This window comes from Cryptomeria japonica, unplaced genomic scaffold, assembly GCF_030272615.1.
Source record: "Cryptomeria japonica unplaced genomic scaffold, Sugi_1.0 HiC_scaffold_209, whole genome shotgun sequence".
NCBI lineage: Eukaryota > Viridiplantae > Streptophyta > Pinopsida > Cupressales > Cupressaceae > Cryptomeria > Cryptomeria japonica.
In genome coordinates, this window is record NW_026729031.1 from 135,001 (window position 1) to 160,000 (window position 25,000).

At 60.7% G+C, this 25,000-nt stretch overlaps 2 non-coding genes across 2 annotated transcripts; both read left to right on the plus strand.

Annotated features, from left to right (window-relative positions):
• The first annotated feature begins 12,722 nt into the window (after positions 1 to 12,722).
• On the plus strand, positions 12,723 to 12,841 carry LOC131868536 (5S ribosomal RNA). Its single transcript, XR_009366986.1, has one exon. It is a non-coding gene; the product is annotated as a 5S ribosomal RNA (ribosomal RNA).
• A 7,571-nt stretch (positions 12,842 to 20,412) lies between these two features.
• LOC131868537 (5S ribosomal RNA) lies at positions 20,413 to 20,531 on the plus strand. Its single transcript, XR_009366987.1, has one exon. It is a non-coding gene; the product is annotated as a 5S ribosomal RNA (ribosomal RNA).
• The last annotated feature ends 4,469 nt before the right edge of the window (positions 20,532 to 25,000 follow it).

The following is a 25,000-nucleotide window of genomic DNA, read 5'->3' on the forward strand; positions in this document are numbered from 1 at the left end:
GGGACAGCGCTGAATAGGCGGGAGAAGCCTGCGCGTATAAACGGAGATATATATCCAATTGCAACGAAGGAACGTGCCAAAGATCGAGAACAATGGCAGAAATGCTAGTAACGTGCACTTCGGGACCAACGCATCACCGGAAGACAACCGCCAAACATCGAAAGAGTCGCGATGCTCCGCAACCTACGTGCAAAGCGGTCGCACACCGGGTAAGGGAGTGAGAGCCCCAAACATAGCTGGGCGAGGCGCTCACTCCGCTCTTTAATATCTCGTTAATACCGCCAAGGAAATGGCACAAGCACACACACACAAGCATCCTCGGAAGAGGACAGTTCGAGTGACAGGTCAAATCCAAGAGTTCCGAAGACTACCTCCAGGAACAATCGGGAACAAGACCGATTACAAGTCGTCGAGTCTGTTACTGGGCGAACACGAGATGCGCACAGGAAATCGATCAGCCCTCACAATGGCCCAAGGCCAGAGATCGGACTGCTACGATTTACCCCAACAATCATCGTGCCACTCTTCGCAGAGAGGTGATAGACGCCAACGAGCCCGCGCATAGCAATCGAGGTGTAAAAAGGGCGTTGAAGGCAGGAAGCCTGGACGAAAGAGGCTACGAGGTCACCTCGAAGCGGTCTAAGAATCGGGCGCACTTGGGGCGACTACCAGTGCCAACCCCTTATCCCGCGGTGCGTCCGACACACAGAAATTTCCAAGGCGGCCAAGGAGCCTCCCCGCATAGCAATCGGGGTGTGAGGTTACGGATGCAGCATTGATAGCAATCGAGGTGTGAGGCGAAGGATGCAGAAGTGAGAGCCGAGGGATGTAGCAGAGATAGCAATCGGGGTGTGTGATGCAGAAGAGATAGCAATCGAGGTGTGCGGTGGGAAGGGCCCAGCAGCCAGAATGCATGAAGCGACGGATGAAGCAGTGATGACAACCGGGCTGTGAGGAGAGGAGGGATGCAGCCAAGAAAGCAATCAGGGCTCGAGGCAAGGGATGCATCAAGGATAGCAATCATGTTGTGAGGCGAGATTCCAAAGGCTAAACGTGAGAGGCTGCAGGGTCGACTCAGAGAGGTCTATGCATGTGAGAGGCTGAAAGCAAGGTCGACTCGGAGCGGTCTATGCATCGGGCGCGCTTGGGGCGACTACCAGTGCCAACCCCTTATCCCGCGACGCGTCCGACAAAGAGAACGTTCCAAGGCGGCAGAGGAGGTTACCAGCCGAAGGATGCAGTAGCAATAACAGGTATAGTTCCGCGGCGGCCGAGAAGACTCACCGCATAGGAATCGGGATGCGAGGCGAGGGATGCGGCGGGAAGGCCCCGACGGCTAAACGGAAGAGGCTGCAGGGCCGCCTCGGAATGGTCCAAGCATCGGATGCGATTGGGACGACTACCAGTGCCAACCCCTTATCCCGCGATGCGTCCGATACACAGATAGTTCCAAGGCGGCCGAGGAGCCTCACCGCATATCAATCGGGGTGCGAGGCGAGGGATGGGGCGGGAAGGCCCCAACGGCTAGACGGAAGAGGCTTCAGGGCCACCTCGGAATGGTCCAAGCATCGGACGCGCTTGGGGCGACTGCCAGTGCCAACCCCTTATCCCGCGATGCGTCCGATACACAGATGGTTCCAAGGCGGCCGAGGAGCCTCACCGCATAGCAATCGGGGGTGCGAGGCGAGGGATGGGGCGGGAAGGCCCCAACGGCTAGACAGAAGAGGCTTCAGGGCCGCCTAGGAATGGTCCAAGCATCGGACACGCTTGGGGCGACTACCAGTGACAGCCCCCTATCCCGCGATGCGTCCGATACGAAGATGGTTCCAAGGCGGCCGAGGAGCCTCACCGCATAGCAATCGGGGTGCGAGGTGGGGGATGCGGCGAGATGGCCCCAACGGCTAGACGGAAGAGGCCACAGGGCCGCGTCGGAATAGTCCAAGCATCGGACGCGCTTGGGGCGACTACCAGTGACAACCCCTTATCCCGCGATGCGTCCGATACGAAGATAGTTCCAAGGCGGCCGAGGAGCCTCACCGCATAGCAATCGGGGTGCGAGGTGGGGGATGCGGCGAGATGGCCCCAACGGCTAGACGGAAGAGGCTGCAGGGCCGCCTCGGAATAGTCCAAGCATCGGACGCGCTTGGGGCCACTACCAGTGACAACCCCTTATCCCGCGATGCGTCCGATACGAAGATAGTTCCAAGGCGGCCGAAGAGCCTCACCGCATAGCAATCGGGGTGCGAGGTGGGGGATGCGGCGAGATGGCCCCAACGGCTAGACGGAAGAGGCCACAGGGCCGCCTCGGAATAGTCCAAGCATCGGACGCGCTTGGGGCGACTACCAGTGACAACCCCTTATCCCGCGATGCGTCCGATACGAAGATAGTTCCCAGGCGGCCGAGGAGCCTCACCGCATAGCAATCGGGGTGCGAGGCGAGGGATGCGGCGAGATGGCCCCAAAGGCTAGACGGAAGAGGCTGCAGGGCTGCCTCGGAATAGTCCAAGCATCGGACGCGCTTGGGGCGACTACCACTGCCAACCCCTTATCCCGCGATGCGTCCGATACACAGATAGTTCCGAGGCGGCCGAGGAGGTGGGGGATGCAGCGAGATGGCCCCAACGGCTAGACGGAAGAGGCTGCAGGGCCGCCTCGGAATAGTCCAAGCATCGGACGCGCTTGGGGCGACTACCAGTGACAACCCCTTATCCCGCGATGCGTCCGATACACAGATAGTTCCGAGGCGGCCAAGGAGCCTCACCGCATAGCAATCGTGGTGCGAGGTGGGGGATGCGGCGAGATGGCCCCAACGGCTAGACGGAAGAGGCTGCAGGGCCGCCTCGGAATGGTCCAAGCATCGGATGCGCTTGGGGCGACTACCACTGCCAACCCCTTATCCCGCGATGCGTCCGATACACAGATAGTTCCAAGGCGGCCGAGGAGCCTCACAGCATAGCAATCAGGGTGCGAGGCGAGGGATGCGGCGAGAAAGCCCCAACGGCTAGAGGGAAGAGGCTTCAGGTCCGCCTCGGAATGGTCCAAGCATCGGACGCGCTTGGGGCGACTACCAGTGACAACCCCTTATCCCGCGACGCGTCCGATACACAGATAGTTCCAAGGCGGCCGAGGAGCCTCACCGCATAGCAATCGGGGTGCGAGGCGAGGGATGCGGCGAGAAGGACCCAACGGCTACACGGAAGAGGCTTCGGGGCCGCCTCGGAATGGTCCAAGCATCGGACGCGCTTGGGGCGACTACCAGTGACAACCCCTTATCCCGCGACGCGTCCGATACACAGATAGTTCCGAGGCGGCCGAGGAGCCTCACCGCATAGCAATCGGGGTGCGAGGCGAGGGATGCGGCGAGAAGGACCCAACGGCTACACGGAAGAGGCTTCGGGGCCGCCTCGGAATGGTCCAAGCATCGGACGCGCTTGGGGCGACTACCAGTGACAACCCCTTATCCCGCGACGCGTCCGATACACAGATAGTTCCAAGGCGGCCGAGGAGCCTCACCGCATAGCAATCGGGGTGCGAGGCGAGGGATGCGGCGAGAAGGACCCAACGGCTAGACGGAAGAGGCTTCGGGTCCGCCTCGGAATGGTCCAAGCATCGGACGCGCTTGGGGCGACTACCAGTGACAACCCCTTATCCCGCGACGCGTCCGATACACAGATAGTTCCAAGGCGGCCGAGGAGCCTCACCGCATAGCAATCGGGGTGCGAGGCGAGGGATGCGGCGAGAAGGACCCAACGGCTAGACGGAAGAGGCTTCGGGTCCGCCTCGGAATGGTCCAAGCATCGGACGCGCTTGGGGCGACTACCAGTGACAACCCCTTATCCCGCGACGCGTCCGATACACAGATAGTTCCAAGGCGGCCGAGGAGCCTCACCGCATAGCAATCGGGGTGCGAGGCGAGGGATGCGGCGAGAAGGACCCAACGGCTAGACGGAAGAGGCTTCGGGTCCGCCTCGGAATGGTCCAAGCATCGGACGCGCTTGGGGCGACTACCAGTGACAACCCCTTATCCCGCGACGCGTCCGATACACAGATAGTTCCGAGGCGGCCGAGGAGCCTCACCGCATAGCAATCGGGGTGCGAGGCGAAGGATGCGGCGAGAAGGACCCAACGGCTAGACGGAAGAGGCTTCGGGTCCGCCTCGGAATGGTCCAAGCATCGGACGCGCTTGGGGCGACTACCAGTGACAACCCCTTATCCCGCGACGCGTCCGATACACAGATAGTTCCAAGGCGGCCGAGGAGCCTCACCGCATAGCAATCGGGGTGCGAGGCGAGGGATGCGGCGAGAAGGACCCAACGGCTAGACGGAAGAGGCTTCAGGGCCGCCTCGGAATGGTCCAAGCATCGAACGCGCTTGGGGCGACTACCAGTGACAACCCCTTATCCCGCGACGCGTCCGATACACAGATAGTTCCGAGGCGGCCGAGGAGCCTCACCGCATAGCAATCGGGGTGCGAGGCGAGGGATGCGGCGAGAAGGACCCAACGGCTAGACGGAAGAGGCTTCAGGGCCGCCTCGGAATGGTCCAAGCATCGGACGCGCTTGGGGCGACTACCAGTGACAACCCCTTATCCCGCGACGCGTCCGATACACAGATAGTTCCGAGGCGGCCGAGGAGCCTCACCGCATAGCAATCGGGGTGCGAGGCGAGGGATGCGGCGAGAAGGACCCAACGGCTAGACGGAAGAGGCTTCAGGGCCGCCTCGGAATGGTCCAAGCATCGGACGCGCTTGGGGCGACTACCAATGACAACCCCTTATCCCGCGACGCGTCCGATACACAGATAGTTCCGAGGCGGCCGAGGAGCCTCACCGCATAGCAATCGGGGTGCGAGGCGAGGGATGCGGCGAGAAGGACCCAACGGCTAGACGGAAGAGGCTTCAGGGCCGCCTCGGAATGGTCCAAGCATCGGACGCGCTTGGGGCGACTACCAGTGACAACCCCTTATCCCGCGACGCGTCCGATACACAGATAGTTCCGAGGCGGCCGAGGAGCCTCACCGCATAGCAATCGGGGTGCAAGGCGAGGGATGCGGCGAGAAGGACCCAACGGCTAGACGGAAGAGGCTTCAGGGCCGCCTCGGAATGGTCCAAGCATCGGACGCGCTTGGGGCGACTACCAGTGACAACCCCTTATCCCGCGACGCGTCCGATACACAGATAGTTCCGAGGCGGCCGAGGAGCCTCACCGCATAGCAATCGGGGTGCGAGGCGAGGGATGCGGCGAGAAGGACCCAACGGCTAGACGGAAGAGGCTTCAGGGCCGCCTCGGAATGGTCCAAGCATCGGACGCGCTTGGGGCGACTACCGTTGCCAACCCCTTATCCCGCGATGCGTCTGATACACAGATAGTTCCGAGGCGGCCGAGGAGCCTCACCGCATAGCAATCGGGTTGCGAGGCAGATTATTGGGAAGGGAACCCCCTGGGATGCGGCTCAAGCAGTGCCCAAAGGGACTGGAATGCGGAATCACATCGAGAGACCCAAATGCTATACGAGGGCTCAAATCGAATTATCGATTTGGCCACGACATGGACGCATCGGAACGACTACCTTTGCCGAACCACTCGCAATTGCATCCATACCGAAACCAATAGACATTTCCGTTAGAGCCCTCGCATAGCATTCGGGAATCTCGCATGCCCCTCTAAATCGACCAATGCTGGCGCTCAATGAAAATCCGAGCGCTACCACCGTTCGAGCGCCAGCATTGGTCGAGTTAGAGGGGCACGGGGGAGAATGCTCCAGTCAACACCTCCCCTATATAAGTTATTTGTCCGATTCTCGCACAACCGTAGTCTGCCTCGTCGAATCAAACAACGGTCCCAGATTCCGACTTCCGTTCCGTAGAGACCCAAAAGCTAGATGGAGGCTCGCAAGAAAGAGAGTCGGCGCATAGCAATCGGGTTTCTCGAACGTTTAGGGACCGAGCTCACTTGCGGATAGGGCAAAATCCGCCAAGCAACCCAAAAGCTAGACGGGGGCTCGAATCGAATCGCCTAGGCGGCCACAACAACGACGTGTTGGATCGACTACCAGTGCCAAACCATTCAGCAAGACTAGTCTGTGTCGAGGCCGGATAGAGATTCTCAGAGAGCGCCCGCATAGCATTTAGGAGACCTGCCGCGTCCCTCACACTCGACAAATGGTGGTGCACGTTTATAAATCCGAGCGATCCCAACCCTTTCAAGCACCAACATCGGTCGAGATAGAGGGGCACGGAGGGGGCTGCGTGAGACAACACAGTCCCCTATATAAGTTATTTGTCCGATTCTCACACATCCGAAGAATGGTCATCAAATCGGACAACAGCCCAAACTTCCGACTTCCGTCCCAGAAAGCCCAAGAGCTATCTAAAACGTTCATGGCCGGAACTCGATCGCGGCTATACCAGTCCGCCAAGCAACCCAAAAGCTAGACTGGAGCTCTAGTCGAATCACCTCTGTGGCCATTGCAAGGACGTGTTGGAGCGACTACCATTGCCGAACCATTCCGCAGGTCGAGTCCATACCAAGGCCGCATAGAGATTCACGATGAGCTCCTGCATAGCAATCAGGAGACTTGCCGTGTCCATCACAATCGATAAATCCTGGTGCAAGATTTTTGCATCCGAGCGCTCCAACCAGTCGAGCACCAGCATCAATCGACATAAACGGGCACGGGGGGAGGATGCTCGAGAACACTACCTCCCCTATATAAGTTATTTGTCCGATTCTCAAGCAGCCGAAGTCTGGTCATCGAATCGGGTCAAAGACCACAACTTCCGACTTTACCCACAATGCAAGTCATCGAATCGAACATCGGCCCCCGAGTCGGACTCCATGCGTATGTCAGGTCATCGGACCCAAATTCCGCCTTCCTGCGCATGGCGGGCCATCAATATCAACTCGGTCATCGGACCCAAACTCCGCCTTTTTGCGTATGGCACGCCTTCAAATCGGTCATCGGACCCAAATTCCGCCTTCCTGTGCATGGCGGGCCATCAACATCAACTCGGTCATCGGACCCAAATTCCGCCTTTCTGCGCATGGCACGCCATCAACTCGGTCATCGGACCCAAATTCCGCCTTCCTGCGCATGGCAGGTCATCGGACACAAATTCAGACCTCGCCAATATGCCTACGTATCGAATCGGTCATCGGACCCAACTTCCGACTTCATCCATACTGTAGGGTCTTTGAGGTTGGCGCGGTGCGCTCAACCCAGGGAGTCGACCCATCGAAGCATACACCTCCCCTATATAAGCTATTTGTCCGATTCCCACACCTGTGTAGTTTGCACCTCTGACCAGGACATCGACCCCAACTTCCGAACTCGACTGCAACGACGGCACCAGCGCCTTGGTGCGCACCTTGCGACGCACAGTCCCAACATTCGCCTTCCTGCACATGGCAGGTCATCGGACCCAAATTCCGACCTCGCGAGTATGCCTACATATCGAATCGGTCATCGGACCCAACTTCCGACTTCATCCATACCGTAGGGTCTTTGAGGTTGGCGCGGTGCGCTCAACCCGGGGAGTCGACCCAACGAAGCATACACCTCCCCTATATAAGCTATTTGTCCGATTCCCACACCTGTGTAGTTTGCACCTCCGATCAAGACATCGACCCCAACTTCCGAACTCGCCTCCAACGACCGAACCAGCGCCTTGGTGCGCACCTTGCAACGCACAGTGCCAACATTCGCCTTCCTGCACGTGGCAGGTCATCGGACCCAAATTCCGACCTCGCGAGTATGCCTACATATCGAATCGGTCATCGGACCCAACTTCCGACTTCATCCATACCGTAGGGTCTTTGAGGTTGGCGCGGTGCGCTCAACCCGGGGAGTCGACCCAACGAAGCATACACCTCCCCTATATAAGCTATTTGTCCGATTCCCACACCTGTGTAGCTTGCACCTCCGATCAGGACATCGACCCCAACTTCCGAACTCGACTAAAAAGACCGCACCAGCGCCTTGGTGTGCACCTTGCAACGCACAGTGTCAACATTCGCCTTCCTGCACATGGCAGGTCATCGGACCCAAATTCCGACCTCATGAGCATACCTACTAATCGAATCGGTCATCGGACCCAACTTCCGACTTCATCCATACCGTAGGGTCTTTGAGGTTGGCGCGGTGCGCTCAACCTGGGGAGTCGACCCATCGAAGCATACACCTCCCCTATATAAGCTATTTGTCCGATTCCGACACCTGTGTAGTTTGCACCTCCGCTCAGGACATCGACCCCAACTTCCGAACTCGCCTGCAACGACCGAACCAGCGCCTTGGTGCGCACCAAAAGTGCGCACTTTTGGAGGGCACTTTTGTGCGCTCCAAAGGTGCGCACTTTTGGAGGGCACTTTTCTGCGCTCCAAAGGTGCGCACTTTTGGAGGGCACTTTTTGGAGGGCACTTTTCTGCGCTCCAAAGGTGCGCACTTTTGGAGGGCACTTTTTGGAGGGCACTTTTCTGCGCTCCAAAGGTGCGCACTTTTGGAGGGCACTTTTTGGAGGGCACTTTTCTGCGCTCCAAAGGTGCGCACTTTTGGAGGGCACTTTTTGGAGGGCACTTTTCTGCGCTCCAAAGGTGCGCACTTTTGGAGGGCACTTTTTGGAGGGCACTTTTCTGCGCTCCAAAGGTGCGCACTTTTGGAGGGCACTTTTTGGAGGGCACTTTTCTGCGCTCCAAAGGTGCGCACTTTTGGAGGGCACTTTTCTGCGCTCCAAAGGTGCGCACTTTTGGAGGGCACTTTTTGGAGGGCACTTTTCTGCGCTCCAAAGGTGCGCACTTTTGGAGGGCACTTTTTGGAGGGCACTTTTCTGCGCTCCAAAGGTGCGCACTTTTGGAGGGCACTTTTTGGAGGGCACTTTTCTGCGCTCCAAAGGTGCGCACTTTTGGAGGGCACTTTTTGGAGGGCACTTTTCTGCGCTCCAAAGGTGCGCACTTTTGGAGGGCACTTTTGTGCACTCCAAAGGTGCGCACTTTTGGAGGGCACTTTTCCTGTGCTCCAAAGGTGCACACCTAGGTGAGCACCTTCGACCACACCTTGTAGCACACCAAACTCTGACTTTCGACTTCATCCGCAATGCAGGGTCTTTGAGGTTGGCGCAATGCGCACAACCAGGGGAGTCGACCCATCAAACCCAACACCTCCCCTATATAAGCTATTTGTCTGATTCTCATACATGCGTAGCCTGCAGGAGCAATTAGGACATCGACCCCAACTTTCGGCTTCTAAACGAAAACAAGGTCTTTGAGGTTGGTGTAATGCGAACAACTAGGGGAGTCAACCCATCAAACCCAACACCTCCCCTATATAAGCTATTTGTCTGATTCTCATACATGTGTAGTCTACAGGAGCAATTAGGACATCGACCCCAACTTTTGACTTCTTAACGAAAACAAGGTCTTTGAGGTTGACGTAATGCGCACAACCAGGGGAGTCGACCCATCAAACCCAACACCTCCCCTATATAAGCTATTTGTCCGATTCTCATACATGTGTAGCCTGCAGGAGCCATTAGGACATTGACCCCAACTTTTGACTTCTTAACGAAAACAAGGTCTTTGAGATTGGCGTAATGCGCACAACCAAGGGAGTTGACCCATCAAACCCAACACCTCCCCTATATAAGCTATTTGTCTGATTCTCATACATGTGTAGCCTGCAACAACGATTAGGACATCCACCCCAACTTCTGAATTCGTCTGCGTTGACCGCACCAAAGGTGCACGCCTTGGTGCTCACCAAAATCCGACTTCCGACTTCTTCTGCTATGCGGGGTCTTTGAGGTTGGCGCAGTGCGCACAACCAGGGGAGTCAACCCACCGAATGCAACACCTCCCCTATATAAGCTATTTGTCTGATTCTCATACATGCGTAGACTGCAGCAATGATTAGGACATCCACCCCAACTTTTGACTTCTTAAACAAGACAGGGTCTTTGAAGTTGGTGCAGTGCACACAACCAGGGGAGTCGACCCATCAAACGCAACACCTCCCCTATATAAAGCTATTTGTCCGATTCTCATACGTGTAGTCTGCAGCAGCGATTAGGACATCGACCCCAACTTCCGAATTCGTTTGCATTGACCGCACCAAAGGTGCACGCCTTGGTGTGCACCCTGGAGTGCACTTTGGTGCTCACCTCGGTGCACACTTTGGTGTGCACCTCGGTGTGCACCAAAGGTGCGCACCTTGGAGCGCACCAAAGGTGTACACTTTGGAGCGCACCACATAGGGTCTTTGAGAGGTTGGCGCAGTGCGCACACCAAGGTGGGTGTTGAGGTGCGTGCCGAGGTGGGTGGGTGCTAGGGTGCGCTCCATGGTGGGTGCCAGGGTGGGTGCGTGCTAGGGTGGATTCCAAAGAGGGTCATAGGGTGGGTGCCAAGGTGGGTTGGTGATATAGTGGGTTCAAAGGTGGGTACTAGGGTGGGTTCCAAGGTGGGTCACAAGTTGGGTGCCAGGATGCGTGGGTGTTAGGTTGGGTGCCAAGGTGGGCTCCTGCGTGGGTGGGTGCTAGGGTGGGTTTCAAGGTGGACGCGAGGGCGGGTGCCAAGGTGGGTAACAAGTTGGGTGTTAGGATGGGTGAGTGCTAGAGTGGGTGCCAAGGTGGGTGGGTGCTAAGGTGGATGCCAAGGTGGTTCACAGGGTGGGTGGGTTCTAGGGTGAGTTCCAAGGTGGGTCACAGGTTCAGTGCTAGGGTGGGTGTCAAGGCGGGTGTCGAGGTGCCTGGGTGCTAGGGTGTGGATGCCAATGTGGGTCATAGGGTGGGTACTAGGGTGGGCTGCAATGTGGGTGCCAAGGTGGGTAACATGCTCGGTGGGTTCTAAATTGGGTGCCAGGGTGGGTGTGCACCCACCTTGCCCGAGGTGGGTGCCAAGGTGCCAGTGTGGGTGGGTGCTAAGGTGGATGCCAAGGTGGGTGAGAAGGTGGGTGATAGGTTGAGTGGTAGGATGGGTGGGTGCCAAGATGGGTCACAGGGTGGGTGCAAGGGTGGGTAGGTGCTAGGGTTGGTGTCAGGGTGGGTGGGTGCTAGGTTGGGTTCCAAGGTGGGTGCGAGGGTGAGTGTCAAGGTGGGTCACAGGTTAGGTGCTAGGATGGGTGAGTGCTAGGGTGCAAAGGTGCCAGGGTGGGTGCTAGGATGGGTCGATGCTAGGGTGAGTGGCAAGGTGGGTCCACAAGTGTCAAGGTGGGTGCCGAGGTGGGTGCCAAGTCGGCGACTGCTATGGTGGATGCCAAGGTGGGTCACGGGGTGGGTGCCAAGTTGCTAGGTTGGGTTCCAAGGTGGGTGCCAACGTGGGTGCTAGGGTGCGTGGGTTAAAGGGTGTGTCACAACGTGGGTGCCAGGATGGGTGCGCACCCACACTGGCCAAGACGGGTGCGGGTGCAAGGTTGGGTTCCAAGCCCGGTCACAGGCTGGGTGCTAGGATGGGTGGGTGCCAAGGTGGGCACCAGGGTGGGTGCACCCACCCTGGCCAAGGTGGGTCACGGGGTGGGTCCTAGGGTGGGTAACGGGGTGGGTACTAAGGTGCGTGCCAAGGTGGGTCATAGGGTGGGTGCCAAGGTGGGCACCAGGGTGGGTGTGCACCAACCCTAGCCAGGGTAGGTCACGGGGTGGTTGTCGGGGTGGGCGTCAAGGAGCCAAGGTGGGTGGCAAGTAGCCAAGTTGCGTGCCAAGGTGGGTGTCGGGGTGGGTGCCAAGGATCCAAGGTGGGTGCCAAGGAACCAAGGTGGGTGTCTGGGTGGGTGCCGAGGTGGGAGCCAGGGTGGGTCCCAAGGTGAGTGCAAAGGTGGGTGCCAGGGTCAAGGTGAGTGCCAATGTGGGTTCCAAGGTGCCAGGGTCAGGGTGAGTGCCAATGTGGGTTCAAAGGTGCTAAGTTGGGTGCGAGGTTGGGTGCGAGGGTGGGTGGGTGCCAAGGTGTGCTAGGTGGAAGCCCGGGTGGGTCGGCATCCCATGGGTGTCGAGTTGGGTGCCTGATGGGTGCTTCTTGTCAAGTTTTAGTCGTCGGGACTCATTTCGAGCCTTAGAGGTCGTTTCTTGTCCGGTTGCCCTGTCTTCGACCTGGGAACCCAATTTTGGTCCTCGGGTCCCATTTTTTTTTGTCTCGCATCCCACTTTTGGCCTGTGGCCTTTTCGGGGTCGATTCTCGTTTTGGGCATCAGAGCATGTTTCTTCTCCTAAAACCCAATATTTGTTTATTAAGTCTCGGAACACATTTTTGTTCTCGTGGACCCATCATGGGTCTTGGAACGCATTTGTGGTCCTTGGGTCCCATTTTGCATCCCGAAACTTGTGTTTTGGTGCTTGATCCCTATTTTGGGTGCCCACCTTGCACCAAGTGCGCACCCGGGGCAAACCGAGCGCCTTGGTGCACCGGGGCAAGATCGAGCGTGCACCCGAGGCGCCCCGAACATGCACCAAGGTGCACTCGGCCCACATGTGAGCGCAGGTCGTTGCGCCCGAGGTGGTGTGTGGGCACCGCGTTGCAGACGGGACACTGCACGCACACGACGCCCCCTCCAGGTGCACGCACGTAGGCCGGGCCGGGTGCACACCCGACGCCCTAGCAAGGTGCGCGCACCCGGGCAGGGCTCACACTTGGCGAACGGGGCGCACTTCGCGAGGGAGGGTGTGCACCTCGACGGGGGTGGGTGGCCGGGGTGGATTCGCACGTGGGTCGCGGTTTGCTAAGTACACACTGCGACAAGCTCATAACGGGTGCGATCATACCAGCGTTAGTGCACCGGATCCCATCAGAACTCCGCAGTTAAGCGCGCTTGGGCCGGAGTAGTACTGGGATGGGTGACCTCCCGGGAAGTCCCGGTGTTGCACCCTTTTTTAGTTTTTCGCCGGGCGTCGCAATGCTATTTGAATAAACCTTTTGCCCGTTTGCGTTCTCGTCGGGGCCGGGCCGGGCCGGGGTGCGCTGCCCGCACTACCGCGCGCGCGGGGGCGACACCGAGCGCGCACCCGAGGCGCCCCGAGCACACAGGCCACGGTGCAACCCGGGCGTTGTGCGCGCACCCCGGTGCGCCCGAGGTGCTGCGCGCGCACCCAGGTGAAATCGGTGTGCACCTCGGCCAGTGCGCGCTCGGTCGAGTCGCGCACGTTGGCCAAGGTGCACGGTGATGTTTCTTACTCTAAGGTTCCGCACCAGACGCCCGGGACAGGTGAGCGAAGCTGGGCGGGGCCGGGTGCGCGGCCGGGGCAGGTGCACGCAGCTGGAGAGAGCTTTGGAGCACACTTCGGAGCGCACCAATGATGCGCTCCATTCAAAAGTTTCCTGAAAAGGCAAAAAAAGTTGAGATTATAGAATTTCCCACTTGAGAGATTGTAAAAAAAAAAAATTTAAAATGAAGGAAACGCGGGTGCCAAGGTGTGCGCAGCCCAGCCAAGGTGTGCGCACCAAGGCGCCCACCCTGGCGAAGGTGCACGCAAGGTGCGCACCCGAGGCAAACCGGACAATTAACCCAACTTTCGACTTCGCGCGCACCTTGGAGCGCACTTCGGAGCGCTCCTTGGTGCGCACCAATCTTGGGCACCTCGGAGTGCACCATGGCGCCCACCAAGGTGCGCACCCGGGGCAAACCGAGCTCCGACTTCGTGCGCACCTTGGAGCGCACGAAAGGTGCGCACCATGGCGCCCACCAAGGTGCGCAGCCCAGCCAAGGCGTGCGCATCAAGGTGCGCACCCTGGCGAAGGTGCGCACCCGGGGCAAACCGAGCTCCGACTTCGTGCGCACCTTGGAGCGCACAAAAGGTGCGCAACCCAGCCAAGGTGTGCGCACCCCGGTCAAACCGAGCTCCGAATCGTGCGCACCAGAGGTGCACGCCATCGTGCGCACCTTGGAGCACACTTCGGAGCCCTCCTTGGTGCGCGCCGATGTTGCGCACCTCGGAGCGCACCCGGGGAAAACAATGCAATTAACCCGACTTTCGACTTCGTGGGCACCTCGGAGCGCTCTCGGGTTCGCACCTCGGAGCACACCGAGGTGCGCACCTTTGATGCGCTGCCTTCACCAATTTCCAGAAAAGGCAAGAAAACATTGAGAAGGTGTGCGCACCGAGGTGCCCACCCTGGCGAAGGTGCACGCGAGGTGCGCACCCGGGGCAAACCGGGCTCCGACTTCGTGCACGCCGCACCTTGGAGCACACTTCGGAGCGCTCCTTGGTGCGCACCAGGGCGCGCAACCCAGCCGAGGTGCCCACCCCGGCGAAGGTGCACGCGAGGTGCGCACCCGGGGCAAACCGGGCTCCGACTTCGTGCACGCCATGGTGCCCACCGCGGCGAAGGTGCACGCGAGGTGCGCACCCGGGGCAAACCGGGCTCCGACTTCGTGCACGCCGCACCTTGGAGCACACTTCGGAGCGCTCCTTGGTGCGCACCATGGTGCCCACCAGGGCGCGCAACCCCGCCGAAGGTGCACGCGAGGTGCGCACCCGGGGCAAACCGGGCTCCGACTTCGTGCACGCCGCACCTTGGAGCACACTTCGGAGCGCTCCTTGGTGCGCACCATGGTGCCCACCAGGGCGCGCAACCCCGCCGAAGGTGCACGCGAGGTGCGCACCCGGGGCAAACCGGGCTCCGACTTCGTGCACGCCATGGTGCGCACCGCGGCGAAGGTGCGCACCCGGGGCAAACCGGGCTCCGACTTCGTGCACGCCGCACCTTGGAGCACACTTCGGAGCGCTCCTTGGTGCGCACCAGGGCGCGCAACCCAGCCGAGGTGCCCACCCCGGCGAAGGTGCACGCGAGGTGCGTACCCGGGGCAAACCGGGCTCCGACTTCGTGCACGCCGCACCTTGGAGCACACTTCGGAGCGCTCCTTGGTGCGCACCATGGTGCCCACCAGGCCGCGCAACCCAGCCAAGGTGTGCGCACCAAGGTGCACGCGAGGTGCGCACCCGGGGCAAACCGGGGTCCGACTTCGTGCACGCCGCACCTTGGAGCACACATCGGGGCGCTCCCGGGTTCGCACCGGCGTTGCGCACCGTGGTGGGCACCTCGGAGCACACCAAGGTGGGCAGCGAGGTGCGCACCTTTGATGCGATGCCTTCACTAATTTCCATAAAAGGCAAAAAAAAAACGAGATTTTAAAATTTCCGTTTTGAAAGATAGTGAGAAAAAGGGAATGCTGGTGCCATCTTGAGCCCGCCCTGGTGCGCAGCCCAGCCAAGGTGTGCGCACCAAGGTGCCCACCCTGGCGAAGGTGCGCGCCCGGGCAATTAACCCAACTTCCAACTTCGCGCGCGCCAGGGTGGGAGCGCACCCAACAACCGGGCCTGGGAAGAGCCAATGCGAGAAACCCCACCAAACGCTCTGACAAAAAAAGAGGGGGCGCTCCAGTAACCCCGCTTCGGAGCGCACCCTGGGCAAACCCAGCCAAGGTGCCCACCCCGGCCAAGGTGCAGGCGAGGTGCGCACCCGGGGCAAACCGGGCTCCGACAACGTGCACGCCGCACCTTGGAGCACACTTCGTAGCGCTCCCGGGTGCGCACCTCAGAGCACACCAAGGTGGGCAGCGAGGTGCGCACCTTTGATGCGCTGCCTTCACTAATTTCCAGAAAAGGCAAAAAAAAAAGGAGATTTTAAAATTTCCGTTTTGAAAGATAGTGAAAAAAACGGAACGCGCGTGCCATCTTGAGCCCGCCCTGGTGCGCAGCCCAGGTAAGGTGCCCACCCTGGCAAAGGTGCGCACCCGGGCAATTAACCCTACTTCCGACTTCGTGCGCGCCAGGGTGGCAACCGGGCCTCGGAAGAGCCAATGCGAGAAACCCCACCAAACGCTCCGACAAAAAAAGAGGCGGCGCTCCAATAACCCCGCTTCGGAGCGCAGCCGGGGCAAACCCAGCCAAGGTGCCCACCCCGACGAAGGTGCACGCGAGGTGCGCACCCGGGGCAAACCGGGCTCCGACAACGTGCACGCAGCACCTTGGAGCACACTTCGAAGCACTCCCGGGTGCCCACCGGCGTTGCGCACCGTGGTGGGCAGCGAGGTGCGCACCTTTGATGCGCTGCCTTCACTAATTTCCAGAAAAAGGCAAAAAAAAATGAGATTTTAAAATTTCCGTTTTGAAAGATAGTGAAAAAAAAGGAACGCGGGTGCCATCTTGAGCCCGCCCTGGTGCGCAGCCCAGGCAAGGCATGCGCACCAAGGTGCCCACCCGAGGTGCACACCCGGGGCAAACCGGGCTCCGACTTCGTGCAGGCCGCACCTTGGAGCACACTTCGGAGCGCTCCTTGGTGCGCACCATGGTGCCCACCAGGGCGCGCAACCCAGCCAAGGTGTGCGCACCAAGGTGCACGCGAGGTGCGCACCCGGGGCAAACCGGGGTCCGACTTCGTGCACGCCGCACCTTGGAGCACACATCGGAGCGCTCCCAGGTTCGCACCAGCGTTGCGCACCTTTGATGCGCTGCCTTCACTAATTTCCAGAAAAGGCAAAAAAAAATGATATTTTAAAATTTCCGTTCTGAAAGATAGTGAAAAAAACGGAACGCGGGTGCCATCTTGAGCCCTTCCTGGTGCGCAGCCCAGGCAAGTTGTGCGCACCAAGGTGCCCACCCTGGCGGAGGTGCGCGCCCGGGGCAAACCGGGCTCCGACTTCGTGCACTGCATGGTGCCCACCAAGGCGCGCAACCCAGCCAAGGTGCCCACCGCAGCGAAGGTGCACGCGAGGTGCACACCCGGGGCAAACCGGGCTCCGACTTCGTGCACGCCGCACCTTGGAGCACACTTCAGAGCGCTCCTTGGTGCGCACCAGGGCGCGCAACCCAGCCGAGGTGCCCACCCCGGCGAAGGTGCACGCGAGGTGCGCACCCGGGGCAAACCGGGCTCCGACTTCGTGCACGCCATGGTGCCCACCGCGGCGAAGGTGCGCACCCGGGGCAAACCGGGCTCCGACTTCGTGCACGCCGCACCTTGGAGCACACTTCGGAGCGCTCCTTGGTGCGCACCATGGTGCCCACCAGGCCGCGCAACCCAGCCAAGGTGTGCGCACCAAGGTGCACGCGAGGTGCGCACCCGGGGCAAACCGGGGTCCGACTTCGTGCACGCCGCACCTTGGAGCACACATCGGGGCGCTCCCGGGTTCGCACCGGCGTTGCGCACCGTGGTGGGCACCTCGGAGCACACCAAGGTGGGCAGCGAGGTGCGCACCTTTGATGCGATGCCTTCACTAATTTCCATAAAAGGCAAAAAAAAAACGAGATTTTAAAATTTCCGTTTTGAAAGATAGTGAGAAAAAGGGAATGCTGGTGCCATCTTGAGCCCGCCCTGGTGCGCAGCCCAGCCAAGGTTTGCGCACCAAGGTGCCCACCCTGGCGAAGGTGCGCGCCCGGGCAATTAACCCAACTTCCAACTTCGCGCGCGCCAGGGTGGGAGCGCACCCAACAACCGGGCCTGGGAAGAGCCAATGCGAGAAACCCCACCAAACTCTCTGACAAAAAAAGAGGGGGCGCTCCAGTAACCCCGCTTCGGAGCGCACCCTGGGCAAACCCAGCCAAGGTGCCCACCCCGGCCAAGGTGCAGGCGAGGTGCGCACCCGGGGCAAACCGGGCTCCGACAACGTGCACGCCGCACCTTGGAGCACACTTCGTAGCGCTCCCGGGTGCGCACCTCAGAGCACACCAAGGTGGGCAGCGAGGTGCGCACCTTTGATGCGCTGCCTTCACTAATTTCCAGAAAAGGCAAAAAAAAAAGGAGATTTTAAAATTTCCGTTTTGAAAGATAGTGAAAAAAACGGAACGCGCGTGCCATCTTGAGCCCGCCCTGGTGCGCAGCCCAGGTAAGGTGCCACCCTGGCAAAGGTGCGCACCCGGGCAATTAACCCTACTTCCGACTTCGTGCGCGCCAGGGTGGCAACCGGGCCTCGGAAGAGCCAATGCGAGAAACCCCACCAAACGCTCCGACAAAAAAAGAGGCGGCGCTCCAATAACCCCGCTTCGGAGCGCAGCCGGGGCAAACCAAGCCAAGGTGCCCACCCCGACGAAGGTGCACGCGAGGTGCGCACCCGGGGCAAACCGGGCTCCGACAACGTGCACGCAACACCTTGGAGCACACTTCGAAGCACTCCCGGGTGCCCACCGGCGTTGCGCACCGTGGTGGGCAGCGAGGTGCGCACCTTTGATGCGCTGCCTTCACTAATTTCCAGAAAAAGGCAAAAAAAAATGAGATTTTAAAATTTCCGTTTTGAAAGATAGTGAAAAAAAAGGAACGCGGGTGCCATCTTGAGCCCGCCCTGGTGCGCAGCCCAGGCAAGGCATGCGCACCAAGGTGCCCACCCGAGGTGCACACCCGGGGCAAACCGGGCTCCGACTTCGTGCAGGCCGCACCTTGGAGCACACTTCGGAGCGCTCCTTGGTGCGCACCATGGTGCCCACCAGGGCGCACCCGGGGCAAACCGGGCTCCGACTTTGTGCACGCCGCACCTTGGAGCACACATCGGAGCGCTCCCAGGTTCGCACCAGCGTTGCGCACCTTTGATGCGCTGCCTTCACTAATTTCCAGAAAAGGCAAAAAAAAACGATATTTTAAAATTTCCGTTCTGAAAGATAGTGAAAAAAACGGAACGCGGGTGCCATCTTGAGCCCTTCCTGGTGCGCAGCCCAGGCAAGTTGTGCGCACCAAGGTGCCCACCCTGGCGGAGGTGCGCGCCCGGGGCAAACCGGGCTCCGACTTCGTGCACTGCATGGTGCCCACCAAGGCGCGCAACCCAGCCAAGGTGCCCACCGCAGCGAAGGTGCACGCGAGGTGCGCACCCGAGGTGCACACCCGGGGCAAACCGGGCTCCGACTTCGTGCACGCCGCACCTTGGAGCACACTTCAGAGCGCTCCTTGGTACGCACCAGGGCGCGCAACCCAGCCAAGGTGCTCACCCCGGCGAAGGTGCACGCGAGGTGCGCACCCGGGGCAAACCGGGCTCGGACTTCGTGCACGCCGCACCTTGGAGCACACATCGGAGCGCTCCCGGGTTCGCACCAGCATTGCGCACCTTTGATGCGCTGCCTTCACTAATTTCCAGAAAAGGCAAAAAAAAGAAAAAAATGAGATTTTAAAATTTCCGTTTTGAAAGATAGTGAAAAAAACGGAACGCGGGTGCCATCTTGAGCCCGCCCTGGTGTGCAGCCCAGGCAAGTTGTGCGCACCAAGGCACCCACCCTGGCCAAGGTGGGTCACGGGGTGGGTCCTAGGGTGGGTAACGGGGTGGGTACTAAGGTGCGTGCCAAGGTGGGTCATAGGGTGGGTGCCAAGGTGGGCACCAGGGTGGGTGTGCACCAACCCTAGCCAGGGTAGGTCACGGGGTGGTTGTCGGGGTGGGCGTCAAGGAGCCAAGATGGGTGGCAAGTAGCCAAGTTGCGTGCCAAGGTGGGTGTCGGGGTGGGTGCCAAGGATCCAAGGTGGGTGCCAAGGAACCAAGGTGGGTGTCTGGGTGGGTGCCGAGGTGGGAGCCAGGGTGGGTCCCAAGGTGAGTGCAAAGGTGGGTGCCAGGGTCAAGGTGAGTGCCAATGTGGGTTCCAAGGTGCCAGGGTCAGGGTGAGTGCCAATGTGGGTTCAAAGGTGCTAAGTTGGGTGCGAGGTTGGGTGCGAGGGTGGGTGGGTGCCAAGGTGTGCTAGGTGGAAGCCCGGGTGGGTCGGCATCCCATGGGTGTCGAGTTGGGTGCCTGATGGGTGCTTCTTGTCAAGTTTTAGTCGCCGGGACTCATTTCGAGCCTTAGAGGTCGTTTCTTGTCCGGTTGCCCTGTCTTCGACCTGGGAACCCAATTTTGGTCCTCGGGTCCCATTTTTTTTTGTCTCGCATCCCACTTTTGGCCTGTGGCCTTTTCGGGGTCGATTCTCGTTTTGGGCATCAGAGCATGTTTCTTCTCCTAAAACCCAATATTTGTTTATTAAGTCTCGGAACACATTTTTGTTCTCGTGGACCCATCATGGGTCTTGGAACGCATTTGTGGTCCTTGGGTCCCATTTTGCATCCCGAAACTTGTGTTTTGGTGCTTGATCCCTATTTTGGGTGCCCACCTTGCACCAAGTGCGCACCCGGGGCAAACCGAGCGCCTTGGTGCACCGGGGCAAGATCGAGCGTGCACCCGAGGCGCCCCGAACATGCACCAAGGTGCACTCGGCCCACATGTGAGCGCAGGTCGTTGCGCCCGAGGTGGTGTGTGGGCACCGCGTTGCAGACGGGACACTGCACGCACACGACGCCCCCTCCAGGTGCACGCACGTAGGCCGGGCCGGGTGCACACCCGACGCCCTAGCAAGGTGCGCGCACCCGGGCAGGGCTCACACTTGGCGAACGGGGCGCACTTCGCGAGGGAGGGTGTGCACCTCGACGGGGGTGGGTGGCCGGGGTGGATTCGCACGTGGGTCGCGGTTTGCTAAGTACACACTGCGACAAGCTCATAACGGGTGCGATCATACCAGCGTTAGTGCACCGGATCCCATCAGAACTCCGCAGTTAAGCGCGCTTGGGCCGGAGTAGTACTGGGATGGGTGACCTCCCGGGAAGTCCCGGTGTTGCACCCTTTTTTAGTTTTTCGCCGGGCGTCGCAATGCTATTTGAATAAACCTTTTGCCCGTTTGCGTTCTCGTCGGGGCCGGGCCGGGCCGGGGTGCGCTGCCCGCACTACCGCGCGCGCGGGGGCGACACCGAGCGCGCACCCGAGGCGCCCCGAGCACACAGGCCACGGTGCAACCCGGGCGTTGTGCGCGCACCCCGGTGCGCCCGAGGTGCTGCGCGCGCACCCAGGTGAAATCGGTGTGCACCTCGGCCAGTGCGCGCTCGGTCGAGTCGCGCACGTTGGCCAAGGTGCACGGTGATGTTTCTTACTCTAAGGTTCCGCACCAGACGCCCGGGACAGGTGAGCGAAGCTGGGCGGGGCCGGGTGCGCGGCCGGGGCAGGTGCACGCAGCTGGAGAGAGCTTTGGAGCACACTTCGGAGCGCACCAATGATGCGCTCCATTCAAAAGTTTCCTGAAAAGGCAAAAAAAGTTGAGATTATAGAATTTCCCACTTGAGAGATTGTAAAAAAAAAAAATTTAAAATGAAGGAAACGCGGGTGCCAAGGTGTGCGCAGCCCAGCCAAGGTGTGCGCACCAAGGCGCCCACCCTGGCGAAGGTGCACGCAAGGTGCGCACCCGAGGCAAACCGGACAATTAACCCAACTTTCGACTTCGCGCGCACCTTGGAGCGCACTTCGGAGCGCTCCTTGGTGCGCACCAATCTTGGGCACCTCGGAGTGCACCATGGCGCCCACCAAGGTGCGCACCCGGGGCAAACCGAGCTCCGACTTCGTGCGCACCTTGGAGCGCACGAAAGGTGCGCACCATGGCGCCCACCAAGGTGCGCAGCCCAGCCAAGGCGTGCGCATCAAGGTGCGCACCCTGGCGAAGGTGCGCACCCGGGGCAAACCGAGCTCCGACTTCGTGCGCACCTTGGAGCGCACAAAAGGTGCGCAACCCAGCCAAGGTGTGCGCACCCCGGTCAAACCGAGCTCCGAATCGTGCGCACCAGAGGTGCACGCCATCGTGCGCACCTTGGAGCACACTTCGGAGCCCTCCTTGGTGCGCGCCGATGTTGCGCACCTCGGAGCGCACCCGGGGAAAACAATGCAATTAACCCGACTTTCGACTTCGTGGGCACCTCGGAGCGCTCTCGGGTTCGCACCTCGGAGCACACCGAGGTGCGCACCTTTGATGCGCTGCCTTCACCAATTTCCAGAAAAGGCAAGAAAACATTGAGAAGGTGTGCGCACCGAGGTGCCCACCCTGGCGAAGGTGCACGCGAGGTGCGCACCCGGGGCAAACCGGGCTCCGACTTCGTGCACGCCGCACCTTGGAGCACACTTCGGAGCGCTCCTTGGTGCGCACCAGGGCGCGCAACCCAGCCGAGGTGCCCACCCCGGCGAAGGTGCACGCGAGGTGCGCACCCGGGGCAAACCGGGCTCCGACTTCGTGCACGCCATGGTGCCCACCGCGGCGAAGGTGCACGCGAGGTGCGCACCCGGGGCAAACCGGGCTCCGACTTCGTGCACGCCGCACCTTGGAGCACACTTCGGAGCGCTCCTTGGTGCGCACCATGGTGCCCACCAGGGCGCGCAACCCCGCCGAAGGTGCACGCGAGGTGCGCACCCGGGGCAAACCGGGCTCCGACTTCGTGCACGCCGCACCTTGGAGCACACTTCGGAGCGCTCCTTGGTGCGCACCATGGTGCCCACCAGGGCGCGCAACCCCGCCGAAGGTGCACGCGAGGTGCGCACCCGGGGCAAACCGGGCTCCGACTTCGTGCACGCCATGGTGCGCACCGCGGCGAAGGTGCGCACCCGGGGCAAACCGGGCTCCGACTTCGTGCACGCCGCACCTTGGAGCACACTTCGGAGCGCTCCTTGGTGCGCACCAGGGCGCGCAACCCAGCCGAGGTGCCCACCCCGGCGAAGGTGCACGCGAGGTGCGTACCCGGGGCAAACCGGGCTCCGACTTCGTGCACGCCGCACCTTGGAGCACACTTCGGAGCGCTCCTTGGTGCGCACCATGGTGCCCACCAGGCCGCGCAACCCAGCCAAGGTGTGCGCACCAAGGTGCACGCGAGGTGCGCACCCGGGGCAAACCGGGGTCCGACTTCGTGCACGCCGCACCTTGGAGCACACATCGGGGCGCTCCCGGGTTCGCACCGGCGTTGCGCACCGTGGTGGGCACCTCGGAGCACACCAAGGTGGGCAGCGAGGTGCGCACCTTTGATGCGATGCCTTCACTAATTTCCATAAAAGGCAAAAAAAAAACGAGATTTTAAAATTTCCGTTTTGAAAGATAGTGAGAAAAAGGGAATGCTGGTGCCATCTTGAGCCCGCCCTGGTGCGCAGCCCAGCCAAGGTGTGCGCACCAAGGTGCCCACCCTGGCGAAGGTGCGCGCCCGGGCAATTAACCCAACTTCCAACTTCGCGCGCGCCAGGGTGGGAGCGCACCCAACAACCGGGCCTGGGAAGAGCCAATGCGAGAAACCCCACCAAACGCTCTGACAAAAAAAGAGGGGGCGCTCCAGTAACCCCGCTTCGGAGCGCACCCTGGGCAAACCCAGCCAAGGTGCCCACCCCGGCCAAGGTGCAGGCGAGGTGCGCACCCGGGGCAAACCGGGCTCCGACAACGTGCACGCCGCACCTTGGAGCACACTTCGTAGCGCTCCCGGGTGCGCACCTCAGAGCACACCAAGGTGGGCAGCGAGGTGCGCACCTTTGATGCGCTGCCTTCACTAATTTCCAGAAAAGGCAAAAAAAAAAGGAGATTTTAAAATTTCCGTTTTGAAAGATAGTGAAAAAAACGGAACGCGCGTGCCATCTTGAGCCCGCCCTGGTGCGCAGCCCAGGTAAGGTGCCCACCCTGGCAAAGGTGCGCACCCGGGCAATTAACCCTACTTCCGACTTCGTGCGCGCCAGGGTGGCAACCGGGCCTCGGAAGAGCCAATGCGAGAAACCCCACCAAACGCTCCGACAAAAAAAGAGGCGGCGCTCCAATAACCCCGCTTCGGAGCGCAGCCGGGGCAAACCCAGCCAAGGTGCCCACCCCGACGAAGGTGCACGCGAGGTGCGCACCCGGGGCAAACCGGGCTCCGACAACGTGCACGCAGCACCTTGGAGCACACTTCGAAGCACTCCCGGGTGCCCACCGGCGTTGCGCACCGTGGTGGGCAGCGAGGTGCGCACCTTTGATGCGCTGCCTTCACTAATTTCCAGAAAAAGGCAAAAAAAAATGAGATTTTAAAATTTCCGTTTTGAAAGATAGTGAAAAAAAAGGAACGCGGGTGCCATCTTGAGCCCGCCCTGGTGCGCAGCCCAGGCAAGGCATGCGCACCAAGGTGCCCACCCGAGGTGCACACCCGGGGCAAACCGGGCTCCGACTTCGTGCAGGCCGCACCTTGGAGCACACTTCGGAGCGCTCCTTGGTGCGCACCATGGTGCCCACCAGGGCGCGCAACCCAGCCAAGGTCTGCACACCAAGGTGCCCACCCCGGCGAAGGTGCACGCGAGGTGCGCACCCGGGGCAAACCGGGCTCCGACTTCGTGCACGCCATGGTGCCCACCGCGGCGAAGGTGCACGCGAGGTGCGCACCCGGGGCAAACCGGGCTCCGACTTCGTGCACGCCGCACCTTGGAGCACACTTCGGAGCGCTCCTTGGTGCGCACCATGGTGCCCACCAGGGCGCGCAACCCAGCCAAGGTGTGCGCACCAAGGTGCACGCGAGGTGCGCACCCGGGGCAAACCGGGGTCCGACTTCGTGCACGCCGCACCTTGGAGCACACATCGGAGCGCTCCCAGGTTCGCACCAGCGTTGCGCACCTTTGATGCGCTGCCTTCACTAATTTCCAGAAAAGGCAAAAAAAAACGAGATTTTAAAATTTCCGTTCTGAAAGATAGTGAAAAAAACGGAACGCGGGTGCCATCTTGAGCCCTTCCTGGTGCGCAGCCCAGGCAAGTTGTGCGCACCAAGGTGCCCACCCTGGCGGAGGTGCGCGCCCGGGGCAATCCGGGCTCCGACTTCGTGCACTGCATGGTGCCCACCAAGGCGCGCAACCCAGCCAAGGTGCCCACCGCAGCGAAGGTGCACGCGAGGTGCGCACCCGAGGTGCACACCCGGGGCAAACCGGGCTCCGACTTCGTGCACGCCGCACCTTGGAGCACACTTCAGAGCGCTCCTTGGTGCGCACCAGGGCGCGCAACCCAACCAAGGTCTGCACACCAAGGTGCTCACCCCGGCGAAGGTGCACGCGAGGTGCGCACCCGGGGCAAACCGGGCTCGGACTTCGTGCACGCCGCACCTTGGAGCACACATCGGAGCGCTCCCGGGTTCGCACCAGCATTGCGCACCTTTGATGCGCTCCAATAACCCCACTTCGGAGCGCACCAGAAACCCCACTGGACGCTTGGGCAAAAATGTAATGCGCACCCGAAGCCCCTACCCAGAAATCCCCAGTTCGGACATGGGGAGCTGCAACGGTAAAAAG